Genomic DNA, 23,365 nt, shown 5'->3' with positions numbered 1-23,365 from the left:
ATGGGTATATGTGAGAGAGATGGTAGGAAGAGGCATGTTATCCACAAGTCATTGTGATGTAAATGCTCATGTTTAAACATGTACATTTGTGTAACACACATGTATAGAACTTAGACTTTTCTTTATTAAAAAAAAAAAAAAACACCTTGAAATGAGAAAAGAAAATGCAGACAAGGTTGAGGCCTGGATCCCCTGGAAATCAAGGCCTGTGTAAGTCTTTCTTCTCATCTCCATTTCTTACACTGCTCACTGCCACTTTGAAAAAGTGGCCTAGGATAGGGTCAGCAATCTGCCATGTACATAGAGAGGAGGGGCTTGGGTCAGCCATCAAAAGACTGAGGCAGAGTGCTGTGTGGACTTGATACTCTCTGACCTTTCTGTTCTCCGGCTTCACATGAACCCTGTTCTTTGACCCTCAGGTCTCTAACAACCATGGTGCCTCTCTGCTATGCACACCTGACCCCTGCCTTCAAGGTGTCTGCTGCAGAATGCCATCCTAATGCTCTCATGTCTGTTATTCTGTCCTTTCCTCTCCAACCTCCTTTCTACCAGATTCCCTCCCAAACTTTCCTGTCTGTTTAATCCCCAAATATAACGATCTGAGACATTCATGTTAGTGTTTTGAATTGGCTCACATATCCTTGGGAATCAAGAAAGTAAGTGGAGGTGCTCTGGGATATGTGTGGTGGATTTGGAGGGTAGGGGTTGGCGTGTGGACCTGCAGAGAACTTTTTTCTCGTCCTCACTTCCAGGACCAGGCAACCTGGAAGCCTATTTGCAAGATGGCCAAATTTTGATTTAGTTTATGGGTACTGAGATGAAAAGTGTTACCCTTCTTAGCCAGGTATTTCTTTCTTTTATAAAACTGGGCAAGTTATAGACATTGTTCCTGTAATAATTTCTATGCACAATAACTACAAAAACATTTCTCATATAAAGTTCAGTTTTAGCGTGGAAGAGAAAGTAAGTATGGCACATTTCCAAAGTAGCAGAAGGAATATTTGCAGGAAGAACATCATCTGTTTCTTGTAATGAACACTCACCTGTGCAATACCCAGGGGCCTTAGGGTTTCTCTAAGAATTTTATTTCAGTTCAGTTCAGTTCAGTTGCTCAGTCATGTCTGACTCTTTACGATCCTATGAACTGCAGCATGCCAGGCCTCCCTGTCCATCACCAACTCCCAGAGTTCACTCAGACTTGCGTCCATTGAGTCAGTGATGCCATCCAGCCATCTCATCCTCTGTTGTCCCCTTCTCCTCCTGCCCCCAATCTCTCCCAGCATCAGGGTCTTTTCCACTGAGTCAACTCTTCGCATGAGGTGGCCAAAGTACTGGAGTTTCAGCTTTAGCATCATTCCTTCCAAAGAAATCCCAGGGCTGATCTCCTTCAGAATGGACTGCTTGGATCTCCTTGCAGTCCAAGGGACTCTCAAAAATCTTCTCCAACACCACAGTTCAAAAGCATCAATTCTTCAGTGCTCAGCCTTCTTCACAGTCCAGCTCTCACATCCATACATGACCACAGGAAAAATCATAGCCTTGACTAGATGGAGCTTAGTCGGCAAAGTAATGTCTCTGCTTTTGAATATGCTATCTAGGTTGGTCATAACTTTTCTTCCAAGGAGTATGCGTCTTTTAATTTCATGGCTGCAGTCACCATCTGTAGTGATTTCAGTAGTGTGCTGTAAAAGAATAAAACTGGGAGCTTCTTTTTCTTGAAGTAAAAATAGCAAGATTTTCTTCTGTCTGGGAAGACTTTTTTTTGGTCTGGGAAGATTTAAAAAACTTTTTTTCTGGTTTTTATTTTTATTGCATTTATTTATTTAACGGGTAAACTCAGAGGTTAAAGCGTCTGCCTGGAATGTGGGAGACCCAGGTTTGATCCCTGGGCTGGGAAGATCCCCTGAAGAAGGAAATGGCAACCCACTGCAGTACTCTTGCCTGGAGAATCCCACGGAGGGAGAAGCCTGGTAGGCTACAGTCCATGGGGTTGCAAAGAGTCAGAAATGACTGAGCGACTTCACTTTCACTTTCACTTTTCATCTTTATTCCTAGGTGGCGCAGTGGTAAAGAATCTGCTGGCCAATGCAGGAGAATCAAGAGACTCAGGTTTGATCCCTGGGTTGGGAAGTTCCCCTGAAGGAGGGCATACTGACCCACTCCAGTATTGTTGCCTGGAGAATCCTATGGACTGGCAGGCTACAGTCCATCGGGTTACAAAGAGTTGGACATGACTTAGCAGCTGAACAACAACAACTTTATTTGGAAAGGGGAGAAAGGAATTCCGGGTCATCACCTGCCCCACCCTGCTCCATGATCTAAACATGCTGTCCCCAATCCCTTTTTCTTTCTTGGGTGAGGGGAGAGAACCAGGTGGGCATGGGCATCGGGAAGTAGCAGAGGACGAGTGTGGAGGAGGGGGAGTCATGGGGACTCTGGTGCAGCAGGGTCAGCTAACATTGTGGTTGCATGCAGTGCCAGGGTAGGAGGTGGGGTGTTCCAGGAGGGGCTCACAAGAGGATGTCAATTACATGTGTGGAAGTCCAGGAATGGCAGCCGGTGTTGACCTGCTAGACATTTTGCTCCCTTCTAACCTGGCCTCCCATTTGCACTTCTAGAGTGCAGCTTGCCTTGTCTGTGGCCTGAGGAGGTATTCACCCTTTCAGGCTGCGCGGAGAGAGGAGGGAGACCAAGAGTCAAGGGTAGGAGCAAAGTCGGGGATGGCACATTGGCAGGGCGAGGGCCCCAATAGGTGCTACCATAAATACTAGCAGAGTTTAGCCAGTCCTGAGCATGGAACAACAGACTGGTTCCAAATAGGAAAAAGAGTACGTCAAGGCTGTATATTGTCACCCTGCTTATTTAACTTATATGCAGAGTACATCATGAGAAATGCTGGGCTGGAGGAAGCACAAGCTGTGATCAAGATTGCTGGGAGAAATCTCAATAACCTCAGATATGCAGATGACACCACCCTTATGGCAGAAAGTGAAGAAGAACTAAAGAGCCTCTTGATGAAAGTGAAAGAGGAGAGTGAAAAAGTTGGCTTAAAGCTCAACATCCAGAAAATGAAGATCATGGCATCTGGTCCCATCACTTCATGGGAAATAGATGAGGAAACAGTGGAAACAGTATCTGACTTTATTTTTTGGGGCTCCAAAATCACTGCAGATGGTGACTGCAGCCATGAAATTAAAAGACATTTACTCCTTGGAAGAAAAGTTATGACCAACCTAGATAGCATATTAAAAAGCAGAGACATTACTTTGTCAACAAAGATCCGTCTAGTCAAGGCTATGGTTTTTCCAGTGGTCATGTATGGATGTGAGAGTTGGACTATAAAAGAAAGCTGAGTGCCAAAGAATTGATGCTTTTGAAGTGTGGTGTTGGAGAAGACTCTTGAGAGTCCCTTGGACTGCAAGGAGATCCAACCAGTCCATCCTAAAGGAGATCAGTCCTGGGTGTTCATTGGAAGGACTGATGTTGAAGCTGAAACTCCAGTACTTTGGCCACCTCATGCAAAGAGCTGACTCATTAGAAAAGACCCTATCCTGGGGAAGATTGAGGGCAGGAGGAGAAGGGGACGACCGAGGATGAGATGGTTGGATGGAATCACCGACTCAATGGACATGGGTTTGGGTGGACTCCAGGAGATGGTGATGGACAGGGAAGCCTGGTATGCTGCGGTTCATGGGGTCACAAAGAGTCGGACACAACTGAGCAACTGAACTGAACTGAATGAGCGTACCATGTCTTACGATGAACCTGGCTCTTTCTCCGGGTCTGTCTCCCTTTTGTCCCCTCCCCTCCACATCTCAGCTGCCCACTCTCTGACTTCTCACCTGCCATCATCCTTCTGGTGGGTACCACCATCATGCCCATTATTGTCTTCCTTGGAGAGGTGAGCCAGGGAACACAGACAGGTAAGGAGAGGCCAGTGCCTGTGCTAAGTCCCAGCAGTGAAGGGGCTGTAGCTTCCCCAGGCAGTGGCATCAGGGCAGGGCGAGAGCCTGCAGGTGGGAAGCTGGTGGGCTTGGAGTTTCTGTCAGTTGATGGTGTTCAGCTCAGGAACTGTAACCTGCTTATTAGCCCACTGGATGGTTCCTGAGAACTGCTGCTACTGCTCTGGGAAAAGGTAGGGTGGGTCCTAGCACTTATCCCATTCAGCCCCTTGAAGATTTCAGCTTGCTTATGCATCTTGATGTTAAAGCTGCAGGATATTTCATGTGCTTAGTTCCTCAGTCATGTTTGACTCTTTTGTGACTCCATGGACTGTAGCCCACCAGGCTCCTCTGTCCATTTAATTCTCCAGGCAAGAATAATGGAGTGGGCAGTCATTCCCTTCTCCAGGGGATCTTCTCTACACAGGGACTGGACCCACATCTCCTACATTGGCAGGAGGATTCTTCACCACTGAGGCACCTGGGAGGCCCTAGGATATTTTGCAGCACATCACGTAATGATGCTGGGTCTCTGGCTCCTTGCTGGCCAGCTTGTCACATTCGAGTTTCAGACTACGGTACTGAGTCTGCAGCAGCTGAAACTCATCTTTGATGAGGTCACAGGGGTCTGAGGTGGTGAATTTGAGTTGCTGGAGTGGGTGTGACCAGCCAGAATGCCTGCTTTGTGCCGACATCTTGTTAAGTCATGGCGGGGTTGCGCCCAGGCTCCAACTGCTCAGGGCAATCTTGCCTTTTTCTCCGCAGCACAGATCCGCAGCTCCCAGGGCCTTCACGGCAGCCTCCTGTGCCTAGCCTCGCCTGCTTCCTGCTTTCTGTCTTTTTACATGCCTTATCTGAATTTTGTAAATCAGACTTCCCCTCCCCTAAGAGCAGAAATGTGGGTAAGAATAGCAAATATCTGAGAAAGTGAGCTGCAACAGATTTTATTTCCCCCTGCCCTAATAAGGACTAGCAGTCTAACATAAATTAAAATTTCTTTCTCAACACTCTCAACGTCACCTCTAGAAATTTCATCTATGAAATTTTGCCTGGTTGATAGCTGGAAGAATAATATCCTTCCCCCACTCCCCACCAACTAGCTCTCTCTCCCAATCTGGCCTCGCTTTTGCCTTCACAGGCATTTCCCACAAACTTGAAAGGGGACTTATAGTGAGACGACAATGTCCCCAAATCACATTCTTTGAGGAGCATGGCTCCCAGAAACAGTTACCACCTGAAGCTGCGTGTTTTTCTTGTGTTGTGTTCCTGGTTGGCCAGGCCACAGAGACTGGGCAGGAAGATGACCCACTGACATATAGGCAGGCGGGTTCACTCCTGATTAAGTAAAATAGAGCAGAGCTGTCTAACATTCACATATTTATGAATCACTGGGGATCTTGTTCAAATATAGATTCTAATTCAGTAAGCTTCTGGGATAGGGGCCAAGAGCCTAGGTTTTGATATGTTTCTCGGGGAGAAGCGAGCTCTATGTCCTTCTACTCAGGTCATCTTGAGCTCCTCCCCCTAGAGCCTGCCATTCTAACATGCTCTTAGCGATGCAGGTGCTGCTACCCTGTGGCACAGCACACCTCTCCTTGACCTCCTCTTCTACTACCTTCTCATCAGAGAATTTTAGAATTGGAGGGAATCTTGAACATCTTGTTTCAGTTCAGTTCAGTCGCTCAGTCGTGTCTGACTCTTTGTGACCCCATGAGTCACAGCACGGGGTGATGGACCTCCCTGTTCATCACCAACTCCCGGAGTTCACTCAGACTCATGTCCAACAAGTCAGTGATGCCATCCAGCCATCTCATCCTCTGTCATCCCCTTCTCCTCCTGCCCCCAATCCCTCCCAGCATCAGAGTCTTTTCCACTGAGTCAACTCTTTGCATGAGGTGGCCAAAGTACTGGAGTTTCAGCTTTAGCAGCATTCCTTCCAAAGAAATCCCAGGGCTGATCTCCTTCAGAATGGACTGCTTGGATCTCCTTGCAGTCTAAGGGACTCTTCAAGGGTTTTCTCCAACACCACAGTTCAAAAGCATCAATTCTTCAGTGCTCAGCTTTCTTCACAGTCCAACTCTCACATCCATACATGACCACTGGACAAACAATAACCTTGACTAGACGGACCTTTGTTGGCAAAGTAATGTCTCTGCTTTTTAATACGCTATCTAGGTTGGTCATAACTTTTCTTCCAAGGAGTAAATATCTTTTAATTTCAGGGCTGCAATCACCATCTGCAGTGATTTTGGAGCCCAAAAAAATAAAGTCAGATACTGTTTCCACTGTTTCCTCATCTATTTCCCATGAAGTGATGGGACCAGATGCCATGGTCTTCAATTTCTGGCTGTTGAACTTTAAGCCAACTTCTTCACTCTCCTCTTTCACTTTCATCAAGAGGCTCTTTAGTTCTTCTTCACTTTCTGCCATAAGGGTGGTGTCATCTGCATATCTGAGGTTAGTGAGATTTCTCCTGGCAATCTTGATTCCAACTTGTGCTTCTTCCAGCCCAGCATTTCTCATGATGTACTCTGCATAGAAGTTAAATAAACAGGGTAACAATATACAGCCTTGACGTACTCCGTTTCCTATTTGGAACCAGTCCGTTGTTCCATGGAGAAGCTCTATACAGTCAACAAAAACAAGACCAGGAGCTGACTGTGTGTGGCTCAGATCATGAACTCCTTATTACCAAATTCAGACTTAAATTGAAGAAAGTAGGGAAAACTGCTAGACCATTCAGGTATGACCTAAATCAAATCCCTTGTGATTATACAGTGGAAGTGAGAAATAGATTTAAGGGCCTGGATCTGATAGATAGAGTGCCTGATGGACTATGGACAGAGGTTTGTGACATTGTACAGGAGACAGGGATGAAGACCATCCCCATGGAAAAGAAATGCAAAAAAGCAAAATGGCTGTCTGAGGAGGCCTTACAAATAGCTGTGAAAAGAAAAGAAGCGAAAAGCAAAGGAGAAAAGGAAAGGTATAAGCATCTGAATGCAGAGTTCCAAGGAATAGCAAGGAGAGCTAAGAAAGGCTTCCTCAGCAATCAATGCAAAGAAATAGAGGAAAACAACAGAATGGGAAGACTAGAGATCTCTTCAAGAAAATTAGAGATACCAAGGGAACATTTCATGCAAAGATGGGCTCGATAAAGGACAGAAATGGTATGGACCTAACAGAAGCAGAAGATGTTAAGAAGAGATGGCAAGAATACACAGAAGAACTGTACAAAAATAATCTTTATTACCGAGATAATCACGATGGTGTGATCACTCATCTAGAGCCAGACATCCTGGAATGTGAAGTCAAGTGGGCCTTAGAAAACATCATTACGAACATCTTGTTTAGTCAACCCTAAAATACTGGTCTATGGAGTGGGCTCATCTGAACCACTGGGAGAACTTTAAAAACTTAGACTCCCAGAGATTCTGATTCAGTTCCAGGCATCAGTGTTCTTTCAAAGCTTCCTAGATCAACTGGAGGAGAAAAAAGGCTTTGAACTATTAACTGTATCCTTTTATAAATAAGGAAACAGGTTGTGGGGTGATTACATGACTTGTCCAATGAGACCCAATTAGTGACAGCATTGGGGCCAGAACTTAGAGACCCTTTTAGCCCACCACTCTGTTATTTCCTTTTTGGCTGCCCAAGGCAGTTGCTTGTGCTAAGAAGGGAAAGCAACTTTCCACGTCTGAGTAAATGATTTTTAAGTGTGAAATAAAAGCCAGGTTCAATGTGGTTTACTGGGGTGCCATTTCACCCAGAACATTTTCCTCTGCTGGAAGCAAGCCCAAAGAGGTCTAATGGGCATTTGTTTCCATCCTACTCTGGAAGGAAGTTGCATGGACAAGTGCACTGTAGAAATGGAAATGGTTCACATCGTATTCCCCTGAGAGATAATTTCATACTTTAAAAGGTTTTTGTTCCTAGGTGTTTTTGACATCCAATGAAAATATCACTGTTTTCAGTGGTTTCAGTGTAATCAGCAATCTTAAAATTGACATTGTAATCCTTTCTTCTTAGAACTTAAAGCTTTCTTGTTTATTTTCATCTCAGGTGCCGTAGCTCCTGGATTGGGTTGCCTTTATCTGGTGTCTTTAATTTTTGGTGGGACACTGAAACTTGGCAGGAAGTCAGCTTCTCCCTCCTTACTGGGCTGTGCCAATTCAGAGAGTGGAACTATGATTTCGCTTTTTCCTTCTCTCTGGGTAATCCTGCTTTACTATTTTTGTTTCTTTCTTTTTGAGAAGAAAATATCTGTTAACGTTAAAGGAAAGTATATACTAGTCTCATTCCAAGTAAACAGGCCTGTTGTCCAGTTGAGGGAGTTTCTATGTGTTACAAGGGTTTTCTCTGCAGTATCTGCATTTCCAAACTGGATCGTCTCCCCTGCACTTACAGTGGGCTTTCTCAGCTGGAGAAACTCCTCCTTCCATTCTGAAGCCACATGGGCTGCTCTGGCCATTAGAGACTCCAGCCTCTGGTCATCCCCTGAAGGACATCTTGTGAGCCATCCTTGGGTTTCTCTGCTAGAGACAAATCTGTTCTTGCCCTGTGAATGCTGCCTCTAGAGAAAGAATAAACACAGAGCCTCCTTCAAGTGAATTTTCTTTCTAGATCAGCTTTTAAGCAAGTGACCTAAAATTAATTCTTGCTTAAGGACAGTGCAAACATTTTCAGGGCACTGACTTTCAGCAGGTGCCTTCATTATATTGTGGGCTTAGCTTGGACTAGGAATAGATGGTTGAGTGCCAGGCTCAGCTCCCCTCTTAATGGTCAGAGTCCTAGAGAGCTTCAAGCTTCCCATTCTTCTAATGGGAATAATGTCACCTGGACTGTTTAAAATGGGAGGAGATATGTAAAAGCACTTAGCAAGATGTACACCTTGTAATAAATATAAGGCAGTACTATTATCACCAAGAAATAATGTTCTACGTGTTATGTGGCATCATTGGCCTTCTTCCCTGTTAAGACTTTTATAAGCTGTATAAAATATGATGTTGCAGCTATGTGGGGGTTGGGAAAATTCTCCACTCGGACCTCCTCCTTGGAAGTAGGGTTTAGCCCTTGCTAGTTGCCACAGCTTCAGGCCCTATTTTCTAGGAACTGCTCCCAGCCAAGGCTACGTGTGGCAGGGGCTTTAAGATATGGAGACACAGCTCCTCTGAAGGGTGATTTTGACTGAGGAGTCTCTTATCAGTCTTGCTACAACTTTCCGGAAGTGCACGTGTTTCATACCTCCCTCCCTTCTCTCTCTCTCCTTTGAAGAAATCTGAACTTATTGTAGTTTGATTGTCCTCCCTGTCTCTTCTTCCCCACCCACCCCCCTCATTTTTCTCCACTGGTGTTGCCTGTTTTAATCCCTTAAAACAAACTTCTTGCCTCCTTAATCTCAATTTACTATGTGCTTGAGACTTGGACTAATGCAGACTGTGAACTCAACTTTCTATGACTGTTCCAGAGCATTCGGAGCTATTAGTGACAAGTTTGGGAAGCTTCCTTGGAGTAGGTCAGTTCTCCGGTTCTACTCATTTATTGGGCACAAGACTGGTTCTCATACAAGTGTCCTGCTTTGGCCCCAGCACTCTTTGGACACTAACTGCCTATGCGGCACTGGTAGGGACAGACCACTTACTCTTTAACCTCTCCACAGCCTCCCCTTCAGCCTGCCACTTCTCTCTTTAGTCTCTCATCCATAAAAGCTCTCATTTTGCCTTTTTTCACACACAGTAGTCCTTAAGTTCCTCTATTAGAATGAATAAGCTTGTAATGGAGTTAAAAAAAAATCAGTGATGTAAAAGAACAATGGTTTATTTCTCCATTACCCTGTGTGTCTGCCATGGCTTGATAGGAGGGCTCTGCTTGTCACAGTCACTTAGAGGTCAAAGGCTAGCGCTGAAACAGGCTTCCGCTCAACATGTGCCACACCGATGATGGAGGCAGAGAAAAGCAGACTGGTATGAATGCTTGCAATGAAATGCTTTGTCCCGGAAGTGACGTAACTGATCTGTTTGCATTTCACTGGTCAGAGCAAGCCGCGTGGCCCGTCCTAACTTCCTGGGGGCGAGGACGTAAAGGAGAGCAAATGAAATGCTTAACCCCACAGTTCTTCAGAAAAGATAGGTCTGAACGAGCCCCAGTTTTTCGTTCATGAACTCAACTGATGTCCCTGGAACCTTGGGAGAGTTAAATTCTCTGAACAGACAAAACTTTAAAGGAACGAAAGAAGTCCTGTCGGAAGCTGCTTGAGGAGAAGGGAAACACCATCTTGATCAATCCTTAGGGACCTGCACTCTCAGAGATGGATGCGGAGTGATTCTTTCTCTGGCCTTGGCTGAATGAGTCTGTTTACATAGCTTGTCTGACTCTTGCTCTTCCCTGTGGATGTGGAGAGGTTTCTAAGGGCCTCGGATTTAAAATGCCAAATACAGTGTGGATTGAATTTCAGTTCTGTTGGGTGAGTTGAGTAAAGGGTATTGCACATGGTACCTTAAGCAGATCAATTCAACAGAAACGTTAAGTCAGATGATTTTTTTTTTTTCATATGTGTGCAACATAATGGTTAAGTGAACTGCAATGTCCATTTTCCCAGTGGCAGTTTTTAGAAAATGAAAGATATAGAACATATGTATAAAGTTAGGTAGAGTCCTTTTCAAGAGGGTAAGGGAATGTGTAGTGCAAAGGAGTAAAGCATCAATGAGAGAACTTTTGAACAAATTAACTTGAAACAGTATAAAATTCTATCTGCCTCAAAATAAGACTTTAGGTCCCAGAGTTCACTTTCTCTGAGCTATTACTCTAGTGTAGCATTCTTGTTCCTCTAAGTTTTAAGAAATTCATTGAAAAAATCTTATTTGTAGTCATGAGTCAGAACACACAGTAGGCACTGGGGATGTGTTAGTCAGTATTTCAGCACAGCTGGCAGCATGTTGCTCTCTAAAATGGACTGCTAGCCCTTTTCTTGGTCACTGCTCATGGAACAATAACCAAATGTTCTATAAGAGGAGAACCCAGTTAGACTTCTGTGTATGGTATAGAGCACCATTTTTTACTGCCGCCCCACCCTCCTTTTAAAAAAATATATGTCCTTGCCAAATTTTATTATGGGATGATGAAGTCTTAACAGTTCTTATTCAACCTGAAATTATCAGGAAAAGACCTGTGTTTGCCTAAGGAGAGACAGGCAGGACTGGTTTCATTCTGTCAATAGTCTGTAGGTATGAACAATTAGAAAACCTCTCTCAACAGGTATTTTTAGAAGTGCATTAGATCATCAGATAACAGCTTCTTAGGAGTCCTCTTGTTACATCTGAGTCTAGGGAGAGTTTGGGTGAGGGTTTGAACAGGTATTCACTGAGATCTGTTTGAGGATCAAAATTAGAGGGAGGTGCCTAGTCTAACACAAAAGCACCCATTTTTTTTGATAAATTTATTTATTTTAATTGGAGGCTAAATACTTTACAATATTGTAGTGGTTTTTGCCATACATTGACATGAATCAACCATGGGTGTACATGTGTCCCTCATCCTGAACACCCCCTCCCACCTTGCTCCCCATTGCATTCCTCAGGGTTGTCCCAGTGCACCAGCCCTGAGTGCCTTGTCTCATGCATTGAACCTGAACTGGCGATCTGTTTCACATATGGTAATATACATGTTTCAATACTATCTTTCAAATCATCCCACCCTCTCCCTCTCCCACAGAGTCCAAAGGTCTGTTCTTTACATCTGTGTCTCTTTTGCTGTCTTGAATATAGGGTTATTGTTAGCATCTTTCTAAATTCCATATATATACATTAATATACTGTATTGGTGTTTTTCTTTCTGACTTACTTCATTCTGCATAATAGGCTCCAGTTTCATCCACCTCATTAGAACTGATTCAAATGCATTCTTTCTAATAGCTGAGTAATATTCCATTGTGTATATGTACCATAGCTTTCTTATCCATTCATCTGCTGATGGACATCTAGGTTGCTTCCATGTCCTAGCTATTGTAAATAGTGCTGCGATGAACATTGGGGTACACATGTCTCTTTCAAGTCAAAAGCACTCATTTTAAATCAAAATATCTATAATTAATTTATGAGTCCCTGTTTGAAAAGTAAATGAAGGTTCCCCAGACTTTTCTTAGAGAGTAACTTCTTTACTGAGTGTGATTTTTAATCCTCTAAGAGAGGATCAGGGTATGGAGAAGGCGTCATCTCAGTTTATTTTGTCTCAAGGTGGGACTTTGGTGACACTGTTAGGAATCATGCGATGTAATCGGCCAAAATAAAGTGCTAGCCATCAGGCACAGATTATCCACCATAGTAACAGCTATAAATCATTAAACAGTTACTATTATATAGCTCTACTATATAGAGGTACTCTACAGGCCTTATCTTGTTTATTTTACTGTCTAGTAACTGAGACCAGACATAGAAACCATCTGTGTGCACTTTAGGGTAGGAAGAATATGAAACAAGATAAAAAGAGAATAGCTTGTTATCGCATAAGCCTGGAAGCTCAAATATAATTCCTCTGATATTAAAATCACCAATATGCCTATCTTTGTTTGTGCTGATTTTTTTCCCTATATGGCTGGAAACTATTTTCTAAGAGTCAGTATTCTTACAGGCAAGTAACAAAGTCCAAATGATATGCAGTTCAGGTCCATTTAGAGTTATGTATTAGTTAGAATTACTTCAGCTGCAAATAACAAAATATCTTACTAATAGTAGCTTAACCTAAAAACATTTAAGTATTTCATTTAATAGGAAATCTAAGGGTAAGTGATTCCAGGGTTAGATACTGGCCTAACAGTGTCAGTCTATTAAGTCAGCATCCCTATAGTTGTTTTGGCCTTTAAAATGTCACAAGGTATTTGTAGTAGCTTTGGTTTCCCAAGTGGCGCTAGTGGCAAAGAACCCTCCTGCCAATGCAGGAGACTTAAGAGACACGGGTTTGACCCCTGGAATGGGACGATCCCTAGAGAAGAAAATGGCAACCCACTCCAGTATTCTTGCCTAGAGAATTCCATGGACAGAGGAGCCTGGTGGGCTATGATCCATGGGGTTGCAAAGAGTCAGATACAACTGAAGTGACTTAGCACATCATGTCCACATATAATAACATCCAAAAGATGAGAAAAAGTTGATGAGAAAAGCGAGACTCTCTCCTTTTGCACCTTTCCTATTGGGAGGAAAATCTTGTCGAGATATCCAGGCTTCTTCCTACAACTCATCTGTCTTACAGGCCACCAGGAGTCACCCTACATCTGAGGTCAAGGGCAGCAGCCTAGAGTGCCAGGCTGTGACGGCGCAGGAATGGCTGAGAGGAGCTACCCAGAGTCTGAGGTTAGGGGCGGCAGCTGGGAGGAGCAACACCATGCCCGAGGCCAGGGGCAGCGGCTGGGAGGAGCAACACCATGTCCGAAGCTAGGGGCGGTGGCCGGGAGGAGCAACCCCACGTCCAAGGAGTGGTTGCTGCGTGGGCGTAGGAGGGCCTAAGGAGCCATCCCACGTTGAAGGTCAGGAAGGGCAGTGGTGAGGAGATACCCCTCGTCCAAGCTAAGGAGCAGCGGCTGCGCTTTGCTGGAGCAGCTGTGAAGAGATAGCCCATGCCCAAGGTAAGAGAAACCCAAGTAAGATGGTAGGTGTTGCAAGAGGGCGTCAGAGGGCAGACACACTGAAACCATATTCACAGAAAACTAGTCAATCCAGTCACACTAGGACCACAGCCTTGTCTAACTCAATGAAACTAAGCCATGCCTGGGGGGCAACCCAGTGCGGGTGGGTCAAGGTGGAGAAGTCTGACAGAATGTGGTCCACTGGAGAAGGGAATGGCAAACCACTTCAGTGTTCTTTCCTTGAGAACCCCAGGAACAATATGAAAAGGCAAAATGATAGGATACTGAAAGAGGAACTCCCCAGGTCAGTAGGTGCCCAATATGCTACTGGAGATCAGTGGAGAAATAACTCTAGAAAGAATGAAGGGATGGAGCCAAAGCAAAAACAATACCCAGCTGTGGATGTGACTGGTGATAGAAGCAAGGTCCAATGCTATAAAGAGCAATATTGCATAGGAACCTGGAATGTCAGGTCCATGAATCAAGGCAAATTGGAAGTGGTCAGACAAGAGATGGCAAGAGTGAATGTTGACATTCTAGGAATCAGTGAACTGAAATGGACTGGAATGGGTGAATTTAAATCAGATGACCATTATATCTACTACTGTGGGCAGGAATCCCTCAGAAGAAATGGAGTAGCCATCATGGTCAACAAGAGAGTCCGAAATGCAGTACTTCAATGCAATCTCAAAAACGACAGAATGATCTCTGTTCGTCTCCAAGGCAAACCATTCACTATCACAGTAATCCAAGTCTATGCCCCAACCAGTACTGCTGAAGAAGCTGAAGTTGAATGGTTCTATGAAGACCTACCAGACCTTTCAGAATTAACACCCCCCCAAAATGTCCTTTTCATTATAGGGGACTGGAATGCCAAAGTAGGAAGTCAAGAAACACCTGGAGTAACAGGCAAATTTGGCCTTGGAGTACAGAATGAAGCAGGGCAAAGACTAATAGAGTTTTGCCAAGAGAACACACTGGTGATAGCAAACACCCTCTTTCAACAACACAAGAGAAGACTCTACACATGGACATCACCAGATGGTCAACACCGAAATCAGATTGATTATATTCTCTGCAGCCAAAGATGGAGAAGCTCTATACAGTCAACAAAAACAAGACCAGGAGCTGACTGTGGCTCAGATCATGAACTCCTTATTACCAAAATCAGACTTAAATTGAAGAAAGTAGGGAAAACCACTAGACCATTCAGGTATGACCTAAATCAAATCCCTTTTGATTGTACAGTGGAAGTGAGAAATAGATTTAAGGGCCTAGATCTGATAGATAGAGTGCCTGATGAACTATGGAATGAGGTTTGTGACATTGTACAGGAGACAGGGATGAAGACCATCCCCATGGAAAAGAAATGCAAAAAAGCAAAATGGCTGTCTGAGGAGGCCTTACAAATAGCTGTGAAAAGAAGAGAAGCGAAAAGCCAAGGAGAAAAGGAAAGATATAAGCATCTGAATGCAGAGTTCCAAAGAATAGCAAGAAGAGATAAGAAAGCCTTCTTCAGCAATCAATGCAAAGAAGTAGAGGAAAAGAACAGAATGGGAAAGACTAGAGATCTCTTCATGAAAATTAGAGATACCAAGGGAACATTTCATGCAAAGATGGGCTTGATAAAGGACAGAAATGGTATGGACCTAACAGAAGCAGAAGATATTAAGAAGAGGTGGCAAGAATACACAGAAGAACTGTACAAAAAAGATCTTCACGACCTGGATAATCACGATGGTGTGATCACTCATCTAGAGCCAGACATCCTGGAATGTGAAGTCAAGTGGGCCTTAGAAAGCATCACTACAAACAAAGCTAGTGGAGGTGATGGCATTCCAGTTGAGCTGTTTCAAATCCTGAAAGATGATGCTGTGAAAGTGTTGCACTCAATATGCCAGCAAATTTGGAAAACTCAGCAGTGGCCACAGGACTGGAAAAGGTCAGTTTTCATTCCAGTCCCAAAGAAAGGCAATGACAAAGAATGCTCAAACTACCGCACAATTGCACTCATCTCACACGCTAGTAAAGTAATGCTCAAAATTCTCCAAGCCAGGCTTCAGCAATACGTGAACCATGAACTTCCTGATGTTTAAGCTGGTTTTAGAAAAGGCAGAGGAACCAGAAATCAAATTGCCAACATCCGCTGGATCATGGAAAAAGCAAGAGAGTTCCAGAAAAACATCTATTTCTGCTTTATTGACTATGCCAAAGCCTTTGACTGTGTGGATCACAATAAACTGTGGAAGATTCTGAGAGAGATGGGAGTACCAAACCACCTGACCTGCTTCTTGAGAAATCTGTGTGCAGGTCAGGAAGCAACAATTAGAACTGGACATGGAACAACAGACTGGTTCCAACTAGGAAAAGGAGTACGTCTAGGCTGTATATTGTCAGACTGCTTATTTAACTTATATGCAGAGTACATCATGAGAAATGCTGGACTGGAAGAAACACAAGCTGGAATCAAGATTGCCGGGAGAAATCTCAATAACCTCAGATATGCAGATGATACCACCCTTATGGCAGAAAGTGAAGAGGAGCTGAAAAGCCTCTTGATGAAAGTGAAAGAGAAGAGTGAAAAAGCTGGCTTAAAGCTCAACATTCAGAAAACGAAGATCATGGTATCTGGTCCCATCACTTCATGGCAAATAGATGAGGAAACAGTGGATACAGTGTCAGACTTTATTTTTTTGGGCCAAAATCACTGCAGATGGTGACTGCAGCCATGAAATTAAAAGACGCTTACTCCTTGGAAGAAAAGTTATGACCAACCTAGATAGTATATTAAAAAGCAGAGACATTACTTTGCTGACTAAGGTCCGTCTAGTCAAGGCTATGGTTTTTCCAGTGGTCATGTATGGATGTGAGAGTTGGACTGTGAAGAAGGCTGAGCACTGAAGAATTGATGCTTTTGAAGTGTGGTGTTGGAGAAGACTCTTAAGAGTCCTTTGGACCGCAAGGAGATCCAACCAGTCCATTCTGAAGGAGATCAGCCCTGGGATTTCTTTGGAAGGAATGATGGTGAAGCTGAAACTCCAGTACTTTGGCCACCTCATGCAAAGAGTTGACTCATTGGAAAAGACTCTGATGCTGGGAGGGATTGGCGGCAGGAGGAGAAGGCGATGACAGAGGATGAGATGGCTGGATGGCATCACTGACTCTATGAAGGTGAATCTGAGTGAACTCTGGGAGTTGGTGATGGACAGGGAGGCCTGGTGTGCTGTGACTCATGGGGTCGCAGAGTCGGACACGACTGAGCAACTGAACTGAACTGAACTGACCGATCCATTACTGTCAAAGGGATACAAATAGAATTGTTATAACTAGTTTAAACAAATCATGATTCAGCCTCAGGGACTGGATTCATTGCCTCCTTGATAGGCAGGATAAAGGCCCTCCCAAGATGTTTATCTCCTAGACCCTGGAACCTTTAAATATGTTACCTTACATGGAAAAGGGGACTTTGTATATGAGATTAAGTTAAAGATCTTGATATGGGGAGAGTAGCCTAGTTTATCTAGGGGGCCCAGTATAACCACAGAGGTCCTTATGAAATAGAGGCAGGAGTCAGAGAAGGAGATGATTGAAAAAGAAATTGCAGTACTGTGGATCCACATACCAAGGAATGCTGGCAACTTCTAGAAGTTAGAGAAGATGAGGAAATGGATTCTGCCCTGGAGTCTCCAGAAGGATTGTTGACCCATTTAGACTTCTGACATCCAAATCATAGAAGAATAAATTCTTGTTGTTTTAAACCACTAAATTTGTGGTAAATTTTTACAGTAGCAATAAGAAATCAGTGTACCTGATAAAGAAAGTTGAGATTGCGTTATCAAGAATGAAGAGGGAATAGCTGTTGGTGGATAGCTAAGTGTTTCCTATATTCTTGGAGAAGAATCTGAGTCATTGCAAGGCACAGTCTAGTGTATATTGAATAAAGAAAAAGCCAGTAGGTACAGCTCATCGGTTGATGGGTTTGGAGTAGATGTTTGAATGGCAGCACTTGTGGGCCTAACCCATCTGACCTGAGAACAATATGACTGAGTTGTGCTTGGGATCTAACATTACTGGATTAAGTTGCCTGCAGAAAGGCAGATCTTTAGAGAATAGTCCAGGACAAAAGAACAAGCTAGAACTGAGAAGGGATTTAGATCTCTGTAAGAGGCAGCCTGAAAAATAAGTATGGACTATTGGAAAAGATAAGGCAAGGGTTTTAGAGATTAATGAAGATTTTTAGTCAGGACCCAAGTAAGTCAGAGAACTCTCTCAACTACATCCTTTACTTAAGAAGATGCTTTGGAACTAGCATCCTTCAAGATGTTTGGTCCACTAATCCTAGGATGTGGCTTTTGTCTTCAGGTGGTCTAACATCTCATCTAATGAAGGAAGGAAAGAAGAAGGATAAGCTTTTTTTTATTTGTTTAAAATTGAAACATACTTGATTTATAATGTGTTAATTTCTGCTGTACTACAAAGTGATTCAGTTATATATACATATATGTATGTATATCTATATGTCCTTTTTTATATTCTTTCATATATGAAAGTTATAAAGTTATTTTTGAAAGTTATATAACTGAGTTATATATATAGTTATTATTTTTTATATTTTTTTCTGTTATGGTTTATCATAGGATATTGACTATGGTTCTCTGTGCTATGCAGTGGGACCTTGTTGTTTATCCATCTTATATATGTATTAGCTTGCCTCTGATAACTGCAACCTCAAGTCTGTTCTCTATGTCTGTGAGTCTGTTTCTGTTTGTAGATAAGTTCATTTGTGTCATATTTTAGACTCTACATATAAGTGATGTCTTATGGTATTTGTCTTTTTCTTTCTGACTTATCTCACTTAGTATGATACTCTCTGATTGCATCTGTATTGCTGCAAATGGGGTTATTTCATTACTTTTTATGACTGAGTAGGATTCCATAGTATGTATGTACCATGTCTTCTTGATCCATTCATCTGTTGATGGACATTTAGGTGGTTTCCATGTCTTGGCTATTATCAATAATGCTGGTTGAACTTAGGAGTGCATGTATCTTTTTCAATTAGAATTTTGTCTGGATATATACTCAGGAGTGGGATTGCTGGGTCATGTGGTAATTCTATTGTTAGTTTTCTGAGGAACCTGTATACTGTTTTCCATAGTGATGCACCAACTTACATTCCCACCAGTAGTGTACGAGAGATTCCCTCTTTTCCACTTCCTCTTCAGCATTTGTTATTTGTAGAGTTTTTAATGATGGCTGTTCTGACTGGTGTGAGGTGATACCTCATTGTAGTTTTGATTTGATTTTGATTTTAAGTTTTGATTTCTCTAATAATTTAAGCTTTATTCATTTTAAGGAGGTATTCCAGAAATTCCATATATCACTTCTGTTTACTTTTCATTGGGAGGAACTTACTCACATGGCTGAATGAATGTACTATAAAGGGAATAGGGAAATGCCATTTTTTAGCTTTATGGTGAGCACCCAATTAAAATTAGAGTGCTTGTACAAACTTCCAGGTATAAAATAAATAAGTACTGGGAATGTAATGTACAATATGATGACTTATAATTATCCTTGCTGTATGGTGTATTTGACAGTTGCTAATTGAATCAGTTCAATTCAGTTGTTCAGTCATGTCTGACTCTTTGCAACCCCTTGGATTGCAGCATGCCAGGCTTCCCTGTCCATCACCAACTCCCAGAGCTTGCTTAAGCATCGAGTTGGTGATGCCATCCAACCATCTCATCCTCTGTCATCCCCTTCTCCTCCTTCCTTCAATCTTTCCCAGCATCAGAGTCTTTTCAAATGAGTCAGTTCTTTGCATCAGGTGGCCAGAGTATTAGAGTTTCAGCTTCAGCATCAGTCCTTCCAACGAATATTTACAACTGATTTCCTTTAGGATGGACTCCTTGCAGTCCAAGGGACTCTCAAGAGACTTTTCCAACACCACAGTTCAGAAGCATCAATTCTTCAGCACTCAGCTTTCTTTATGGTCCAACTCTCACATCCATACATGACTACTGGAAAAGCCATAGCCTTGACTAGATGGACCTTGTTGATTAATGTCTCTGCTTTTTAACATGCTATGTTGGTCATAGCTTTTCTTTCAAGGAGCAAGCATCTTTTAATTTCATGACTGCAGTCACCATCTGCAGTGATTTTGGAGCCTCCCAAAAATAAAGTCTGTCACTGTTTCCATTGTTTCCCCATCTATTTGCCATGAAGTGATGGGACTGGATGCCATGATCTTAGTTTTCTGAATGTTGAGTTTTAAGCCAACTTTTTCACTCTCCTCTTTCACTTTCATCAAGAGGCTCTTTAGTTCTTCTTCGCTTTCTGCCATAAGGGTGGTATCATCTGCATATCTGAGGTTCTTGATATTTCTCCCGGTGATCTTGATTCCAGCTTGTGCTTCATCCAGTCTGGCATTTTGCATGATGTACTCCAATACTTTGGCCACCTCATGCGAAGAACTGACTCATTGGAAAAGACTCTGATGCTGTGAGGGACTGGGGGCAGGAGGAGAAGAGGATAACAGAGGATGAGATGGCTGGATGGCATCACCGACTCAATGCACATGAGTTTGAGTAAACTCCAGGAGTTGGTGATGGACAGGGAAGCCTGGCATGCTGCAGTCCATGGGGTTGCAAAGAGTTGGACACAACTGAGTGACTGAACTGAACTGAACTCTGCATATAAGTTAAATAAGCAGGTTGACAATATACAGCTTTGACGTACTCTTTTCCCAATTGGAGCCAGCCCTTTGTTCCATGTCCAGTTCTAAATATTGCTTCTTGACCTGCATACAGACTTCTCAGGAGGCAGATAAGGTGGTCTGGTGTTCCCATCTCTTGAAGAATTTTTCACTGTTTGTTGTGATCCACACAGTCAAAGGCTTTAGTGTAGTCAGTGAAGCTGAAGTAGATGTTTTTCTGGAATTCTCTTGCTTTTTCTATGATCCAGCAAATGTTGGCAATTTGATCTTTGGTTCCTCTGCCTTTTCTAAATCCAGCTTGAATGTCTGGAAGTTCTCGGGTTCACATACTATTGAACCCAGCTTGGAGAATTTTGAGTTCTTGGATCATATACTGTTGAATAGATCCTAAAAACTCTCATCATAAGGAAAAGGATTGTAACTATATGAGATGATGGATGTTAACTAAACTTATTGTGGTAATCATTTCACAATATATGGATATCAACTTATGATGCTATATACCATAAACTTATTGTGTTAGATGTCAATTATATCTCAATAAAACAAAAAATTTAGAGTTTTTAAGAAAAAAAAGGAGAATAGATGTTGAGTCAGAACTAACAGTCTCTGTCATGGGAAGTAAGTTCAGTACTCTATAATTGGGGCACTTCAGTTTTCTTGACAGCATGAACAGTAAAGCAAGAAATTTTTTTTTAATTTCCAAAAATAATTAATAAGGTATATCCTATTTTCAAAGATATCTATTAGGGTTACCAATTAAATATGTTAAACTGAACACAGACTTCTTTTGCTCTCTTCCCAATCTCTACTAGAATGACAGTGACTCAATTATAAAGGCAAGTGAGAATGAGGTACTTTTTGAAATCAGGAGGATTAAGGGAAAGGTTGTGCACTGAATGGTGTGATCTCTTCCTATTATCTTTCTCTTTTTAGCGCTACAAACGTTGGTAGTCAGATTTATTACCTCTTGTCTCTTCTTCCCATATCCCCACCCTCACCAGGCAGGAGATTGAAAGTCTTTCTGGAGAAAAGACTGGTTTGTGAAAATATATTAACTTGAAAATACTTTAATCTAGCTATGCATAAAATTATAAGAAAATAATAGGTTACAAGGTGTAAATGTATGTAGTAAGAAACATGGAGAAAGAAGAAGTTGGTTGAAACAAAGTATTTCAGATTCAGAGTTATTTGCTTTAGATTAATCAAATATTGATAATTGAGGGATTCTTTATTCTGAGTGTATCAAGAATACAATGGACACGATTTTTGAGTCAGGCAAAGTTCTCTTTAAGTTTATCTTTTTAGTTTACACATACTTTGACTCCTTAAAATATAATTACATGTCCCCTTACATATTTTGTTACTAGGGGCAGACAGTCTCCGTGATATTTAACTTTTAAATACAGTAGTAGTTGTAATTTATAATCATGATGGTATATAGACAGTAGAAAATTCTATTTGCAAGAGAGCATGGTGTTTGTTCGCTTAAGTTGTAAACTTTATTCCTCGTGGGGGCTTGAATTTTATGCCCTTTTTTCTTATAAGTAGACCATTGATTACAATCATGCTTGTCTTGCACAGTTGACTTTACCAACATAAAAAGCCATATAAATTCCCTAGATATTTACTCCTTGTCATTGTGTAGGTAAAAAATAGAGCAGAGTTTACAAGATATTCATTTCTAAAACACAGCTCAAAGTCTCATTCTTGTACAGACTCAAGAGAAAAGAAAGATCTCTAAGCACTGATGCATAGTGATCCTCCGAGATGAAGGCAGCATTCTCTTCCCCATCAGGCAAACCCCGCCCATGCACACAGACCTTCCAACCACTCCTTTAAATTGCCCTACTCTTAAATATAAATGGAAATCCATGGGACATCCAGATATTTGAAGATGTCCTCCAACAAATAATCAAGAACAAATAATCAAGGAGAAGCCTCTCAGAGGAAGCAGAGGCCGTGCAGCAGCAGAAAACTTTAGATCAGAGAAGATATACTATCCATAATAAATTATTGAGACATATAAAGATGGAATATTCAGAAATAACAAAAGAGCTTTTTTAGAAATTAAAAATAAAATAGCAAATAAATTTTAAAGGGTTGGAATTTAAAATTGAGGATACCATCAACTTTATTTTTTAATTATTATTATTTTTTTTAGTTTTTTATTTTTTTAATTTTAAAATCTTTAATTCTTACATGCATTCCCAAACATGAACCCCCCTCCCACCTCCCTCCCTATAACATCTCTGTGGGTCATCCCCTTGCACCAGCCCCAAGCATGCTGCATCCCGCGTCAGACATAGACTGGCGATTCAATTCCCACATGATAGTATACATGCCAGAATGCCATTCTCCCAAATCATCCCACCCTCTCCCTCTCCCTCTGAGTCCAGAAGTCCGTTATACACATCTGTGTCTTTTTTGCTGTCTTGCATACAGGGTCGTCATTGCCATCTTCCTAAATTCCATATATATGTGTTAGTATACTGTATTGGTGTTTTTCTTTCTGGCTTACTTCACTCTGTATAATCGGCTCCAGTTTCATCCATCTCATCAGAACTGATTCAAATGAATTCTTTTTAACGGCTGAGTAATACTCCATTGTGTATATGTACCACAGCTTTCTTATCCATTCATCTGCTGATGGACATCTAGGTTGTTTCCGTGTCCTGGCTATTATAAACAGTGATGAACATTGGGGTACATGTGTCTCTTTCAATTCTAGTTTCCTCGGTGTGTATGCCCAGCAGTGGGATTGCTGGGTCATAAGGTAGTTCTATTTGTAATTTTTTAAGGAATCTCCACACTGTTCTCCATAGTGGCTGTACTAGTTTGCATTCCCACCAACAGTGTAGGAGGGTTCCCTTTTCTCCACACCCTCTCCAGCATTTATTGCTTGCAGATTTTTGGATCGCAGCCATTCTGACCGGTGTGAAGTGATACCTCATTGTGGTTTTGATTTGCATTTCTCTAATAATGAGTGATGTTGAGCATCTTTTCATGTGTTTGTTAGCCATCCATATGTCTTCTTTGGAGAAATGTCTATTTAGTTCTTTGGCCCATTTTTTGATTGGGTCGTTTATT

General features: G+C 42.2%; 1 pseudogene; it reads right to left on the bottom strand.

The window, feature by feature from the left end:
- Window positions 1-3,838: 3,838 nt before the first annotated feature.
- Window positions 3,839-4,636, bottom strand: LOC114115852 (TLE family member 5-like; annotated as a pseudogene).
- Window positions 4,637-23,365: the final 18,729 nt, after the last annotated feature.

The sequence above is a fragment of the Ovis aries genome, chromosome 7, assembly GCF_016772045.2.
Source record: "Ovis aries strain OAR_USU_Benz2616 breed Rambouillet chromosome 7, ARS-UI_Ramb_v3.0, whole genome shotgun sequence".
Classification (NCBI taxonomy): Eukaryota; Metazoa; Chordata; class Mammalia; order Artiodactyla; family Bovidae; genus Ovis; species Ovis aries.
The sequence above is the reverse complement of the archived record's forward strand: the minus strand, read 5'-3'. Positions and strand labels throughout refer to the sequence as shown.